This window comes from Aegilops tauschii, chromosome 1 (assembly GCF_002575655.3).
Source record: "Aegilops tauschii subsp. strangulata cultivar AL8/78 chromosome 1, Aet v6.0, whole genome shotgun sequence".
NCBI lineage: Eukaryota > Viridiplantae > Streptophyta > Magnoliopsida > Poales > Poaceae > Aegilops > Aegilops tauschii.
Window position 1 is genome coordinate 241,389,593 of NC_053035.3, and position 6,335 is coordinate 241,395,927.

Here is a 6,335-nt window from a genome sequence, read left to right on the forward strand (position 1 = left end):
TTAATGGCGCCCAAGCCGCTGTTTAATACGGGCGGCCTTACTATTCACCTGCCATTCCCCTCCCTCCCGCAGACCTGCACCAACGCCATGGTGCAGAACGATCATCTGCCACTAGTCTTCAAGTTTGGTGAAGTCGACTCCGAGCCGGAGGAGATAGAAAATAATGAGGAATGGGCCTCATGGACATGGCCCAGAACGAGCTGGCCGCGGCGGTTGCTGCCCCCGCTCCCGTCCCAGCTCCCATCCCCGCGCCCGCGCTAGCGACCATCCCTGTAGCATTGACGGGCTGGTCGCCGAGCACTATCGCAGAGCTGGAAGCCGCGGGCGTCAGCAAGGTCTCCGCGGACCCACGCGAGCTCGTGTACATGCCAGCACCAGCACCCGTGCCCGTGCCCGTGCGCTCCCCTCCACCCACCGTGGCGCCGGCCCCCGTGCGTTTGGCTGCGCCCGCCGCACCCGTGCCTGTGCGCGCGCCCCCTCAGCGGCATGGGACGCTGCCGTTGTCCGCTACCTCTCAGCGGCACCAGTTGCCGTCCTCCCACGCCCCGCCCGTCGATTGCGTAACGATATGATGTGTGATTTACATTGAAGAACATTTTGTGTTGCCTTGAAGACTTCAACAACGGCGTCCCGGAGGACGACAACGACAACGACGGCGCGGCACGCCGCCCCCGCGGCCACCGAAAATAGTTTTTTTTGGGAATTTAATACTGTATCTCGTATTCTCGATCATATGAATATAAATTCGCAGTGTGACTGAATGAAAGATATGGTTTGAACGAACTTGCGTTTTTCTCTCTTAATGTACAGACTTATCAAACGATTTTTGTTTGAAAAAAACTTCAATGGTTTTTAAATATAAAACACTCATCGCAAACGTTTTAGTTAGAACACCCGGATGCAAACCGACAGCTTCCCCAGGAAGCCAAGGGAAAATGTGACGAGCAGGATTTCTGCATCCCTTCAACGCAAACGGTTGTTTTGCATGACCCGTGTGCAACCACGTACAAACAATTGGGTAAGATTTGCATATCTGTCATTTTGGGTATGTTGCCATTTGTCAAACTGGAAAGATTGACATTTGTTTATCTAGTAACATTGCTATTTGTCAACCTTGTAACACTATGATTTGTCAAGATATGCAGCTAAAAATCATTAGCACTATCTAATTTTTGCAACTAAAATCACTAGCACTGTTCATATGGACACCACTAGCAGGCGTGAGTTGATGGACGCATATGCAAATGTACCATTGATTACATACCACAAGTCATCATCCCACAACGACAACGAGGATACACGTTGGATTATAGAACATATCCAAAAAAACATTCTAGTAAAGTTTTTCTCACACAACAAATAACAAAGCGATGAAATGAACTTCAGCTCAACCACTCGTCGGCGTTGGAAACGCTTGCTTTGAACCAGAAGTGATTCTCTGGGAAGGGCCAGCTACTGTCAATCTCGAGATCAACGCAGGACTGATCATCCATGCTGAAGCGGCCTATGTCAGGACCCATATTGGGACGGTAGGGAAGCATAGAAATGTCCGAGGTATAGATACAGTTGCTTCTCCTAAATGGTAGTAATGTTGTGTCAACAGCACCTGGATCGCCTTCCACCATCATTGGATAGTTCTGTCGAAGAAACAGCGAGTTTCCTCCAAAACTTTCAATACTGAACCAGGGAGAAGGTGTTGGCGCTAGTACACTAGTATCCATCCCGAATACCCTGCAACGGATGTTGGAATAGGTCCGGAGAGTGCGACCATGCGAGACAACACCTGCTTCCTTAGTAACATCCGTAGTGCCCTGTATACAGACAAGAAGAGGTGATCCATCGGAATAAGTTGCCAGGCGCCACTGACTATATGGGTCAAGCTCATCCTCATGCTCGTGATCATCAGCATCGTCATCTCCCCCTTGGTTATAAAATTTTTCAAGTATAGGTGGTGGAATGTTCACAGGACCTTGGAAACACAAGAAGGTTAATTAATTAGTAAAGGGAAACTAGCTAACCTGCATGCATGTGGATGAAACAATTATAATTATGGTGGAAGACAAACGTACCGAAAGCATGATGATTAATGCAAAAACCGTGCCACGAGTGGTGGCAGCAAACACAAGACCCTCGTATTGAATTGCATCACAGTACTCATCTGTGTACATAAATTGATTTTTGAGCAATATCCATCGAGGCGTGGAAGTAAGGAAGGCAACAAGCTTGTCGAAGATAGCAACAACTTCATAGTTCATGTAATCCCAAGAGCGGTTGGGAACTCGACAAATTGCTATCTTCCGTAGACAACTGTCACCATGATCGTATTTGAACTCACGTAGTATACCGGTGTACTCAACCTCTGGGCAGTCGTCTGAGATTTTTAGAAGTGGAACCCGGTGACGAGTGTACACATTCACAAGTTCCGACTCGCAGTTGTACCCAATATAAACAACCCAATCTCCATTTTCACCTTCCCAAGACTTGCCCTCATGCGATGGCATCTTAACATCATACGTATCATTATCAAGTAGCATCAACTTGCACAAGGCGAGGCTTCCCTCATCCCTGCGCCAGTCAGCAGGGTCACGGCGAAGAAAATAGGGGAGATCAAACCGCTCCTGGACCCTTGGGTTCCTTGTAATGATGTTATTAGTTGAGTCGAGAATGGTATTGAACGAACCTGCCATGCTAGCCGAGGTGATGACGTCGCACCGATCAATGAGTTCCTCCACCACGTCATCTTTCAGATCAGGGCAAGAATAACGGGGTCGTTTCCGGCCTATTCCCTCCATGGAGAAGATGATCGAACAATGGTAGAAGGAAAGGTGAAGGCAAATGGAGGGAGGAAGAGCGTGCGACAACAGTTCTAAATCGAGAGGGAAAGGCGAAGAGGCGGTGGACGGTTGCCACGGTACACAAAGAGGTGCCTGGGGAGAGAACGGTTGCCACAGAGGTCACACACTGTCGACAAGGGCCGAGTGAACCGCATGCGTATATCACACACACCTTGATCTGGCTGACCGTTTCTTTTGTGTTTCCTAATCACAAACAGTTCATCCGAGTGAACCGCATGCCGTATATCGCACACACCTTCATCTGGCTGCCCATTTCTTTTGTGTTGCCTAATCACAAACAGTTCATTCGAGTGAACCGTATGATGTGTATCGCACACACCTTCATCTGGCTGCCCGTTTCTTTTGTTCCTCCTCATCACAAACAGTTAATTAAACTGAACCGTATGCCCTTCATCGCACATACAACTAAAACCTGAACCGTGTTTGATGCATCCGTCATCGCAAACGTTCTATACATTTCTGACTGTTTTCATACACCACCGTTTGCGATTATTGCATCGCACACAGTTTCTCGAAGGGTCTCTGATCGTAGTGCCGCATTAGCAGCATCCTGCAGTAGTGCGGGCACCTTATCTGTTCTTTTAGATCTTAAGCCCGCGGGCACTTGTCGAATTTAGACTTTGTAATCCCCTACTCATGTTTATGTTCCATATGAATTGTAGTTGTTTAATCAACGTATTAATGAAAAAGGATGTTTGTCGGGTTCTTTTGTGCGTGAGCGAGGCCCACACTAAGGAGCGAGTCCTTGTTTTTTTAAGCAAACAACGTCGCCCGGCAACAAACCTTGCCGTCCTCCCGCTTTATACCATGATTATACCCACGCCTTCGGTGGGAGTAGGGGCAAAGTATGATTGGGCCCTTCGTTTGTTTCCCTTCCACCGCAACTACAACCAAATTCCAGCCTGGAAGGGGTTTCGGGCATAGGAAGAAGGGAGCACGGTGGCATAGGAATGAACAAAGTTTCGTACGTTCAAGTTTCATACGGAAACGCACAGCGGGGGAGAAAAGACTTATCTGAATCTGCAGCCCGGCAACCTCGGCTTGCCGGGGTCGGGGGTGTCGGTCCGTCTTCTTCCCTCCAAACGGTTTTGCAGAAGCGCCTGTGCAGCCTGTGAACCAAAAAGGACTGGAAGAGATAGAAGGACACGCACTCGACCTCTATGCTAGGGGTTAGTTGCCTCAAAGCACTATCAACCCTACCAGATGTAACGCCCGGATAATTATGCTACAGTGAACCTATGCTAATGATGCCACGTCACATCCGTTACTGTTTCTAATCTCGCGTTAGTTCAAAAACCGGTTCAAAAATCAAATTCAAAATATGGCAAACAATAAAAAATTTCAAACATCAAAACTAAAATGTTCGGAGTGTGCCAATTAATGCCTAGGTATTTATGGTGAAGGAACCACATTTTTACAGGATGTCTAAAAAATTTAAAATTAATAAAAACATAGAGAAAATAAAGAAAAAGGGAAAATACAAAACAAAAAACAAAAAAACTAACAAAAGAAAAACTAAAAACCCCTGCTGGGCCATCCGGCCCAGCTGGCAGCCAGGCCAGCCTGCTGGCCCAACAGGCCACCCCACACTCCCCATAACCCCCCTGTCGGTGGAAACCCTAACCGACACCCCACCCACTCTCTCCTCCCACTCACCCCTACCTCGCTCTCTCTCCTTCCCTGATCCAGATCTGGATCGGGTAACGAATCACGATCCCGTCGCCCCTGGACATCGACGCCGGCGCCCGGACCATGTCGGAGCCGTCTCGTCGGAACGCTACCTCGCTGGACTGCCTCCCCTACGTCGCAGTCGTCCGCGTCATCCTCCCCACGCCCCGCTGCCATTTTCCCTATTGACGCGCGGTGAGGCCCCCGGCCTCTCCGTCCTCTGCCTCGTTCGGTCACTGCGTCGACCGCTGCCCCACGTCCCGCGCCGCTCGATCAATGTCGCCCGACCCGCGCGTCGGCCGCGCCCGAGATCCGCTGGCCACGCTCCCCTCACCCGCGCTGTGCCCTTCGCCCGCAGCCCCGCTGTTGGCTGCCGCTGCCTCCCCACACGCTGTGGCTGCCCCGTGCCTGCCTGCGTGTGTGCTCGCGCTCACACCCCCTCCTCCGCCGTGCCTTGGTCACACCCCGGCCACGACCCCTTTTCTCACCGGAACCACGCCTCACACGGCTCGAGTGGCACGTGAAGAAGGCTGAGCTTCCAGGCAAGCCCCCCCCTTGATCACCAGATATCACCTATTCCTTCTCTCTACTGGTTGCATTAGAGTAGTGTAGGATGTTACAGCTTTCGGTTAATCCTATTCTGCTGCATAGGCTGTCATTGTTGCTACAGTTGTTACCCTTACATGCAATCCTAAATGCTTAGTATAGGATGCTAGTATTCCATAAGTGGCCCTACATTCTTGTCTGTCTGCCATGCTATACTACTAGGCCGTGATCACTCGGGAGGTGATCACGGGTATATACTTATATACATAATATATGATACATGTGGTGACTAAAGTCGGGTCGGCTCGTAGAGTACCCGCGAGTGATTCACGGATTGGGGGCTAAAAGGACCTTTGTCCCGATGGCCCTCTGGGTGGATCTTTGTGGCGGAGCAACAGGGCAGGTTGAGACCACCTAGGTGAGAGGTGGGCCTGGCCCTGGTCGGCGTTCACAGTTACATCAATTAACACGTTTAACGAGATCTTGGTATTTGATCTGAGTCTGGCCACTGGCCGATACGCACTAACCAACTACGCGGGAACAGTTATGGGCACTCGACATCGTGGTATCAGCCGAAGCCTTCTTGACGTCAGCAACTGAGCGGTGCGCGCCAGGTTGGACCGCGTAACACAACTTCCTTTTAAATGGAGGTTGCTAGGTCTGCTTCCGGCCGCCCTCGCAATGTGCAGGTGTGCAATGGGCGATGGGCCCAGACCCTTGCGCGCATAGGATTTAGACCGGCGTGCTGACCTCTCTGTTGTGCCTAGGTGGGGTTGCGGCATGTTGATCTTCCGAGGCCGGGCATGACCCAGGAAAGTGTGTCCGGCCAGAGGGATCAAGCGTGTTGGGTAATGTGGTACACCCCTGCAGGGAAGTTTATCTATTCGAATAGCCGTGATCCTCGGCAACAGGACAACCCAGAGTTGTACCTTGACATTATGACAACTAGAACCGGATACTTAATAAAACACACCCTTCCATGTGCCAGATATAACCGGGTGATCGCTCTCACAGAGGGCAACGAGGGGAGGATCGCCGGGTAGGATTATGCTATGCGATGATACTTGGTGAACTTACCATGTACTCTCTTCTACATGCTGCAAGATGGAGGCTGCCAGAAGCGTAGTCTTCGACAGGACTAGCTATCCCCCTCTTATTTTGGCATTCTGCATTTCAGTCCATCAAGATTGCCCCTTTACACAGATACCCATGCATATGTAGTGTAGATCCTTGCTTGCGAGTACTTTGGATGAGTACTCACGATTG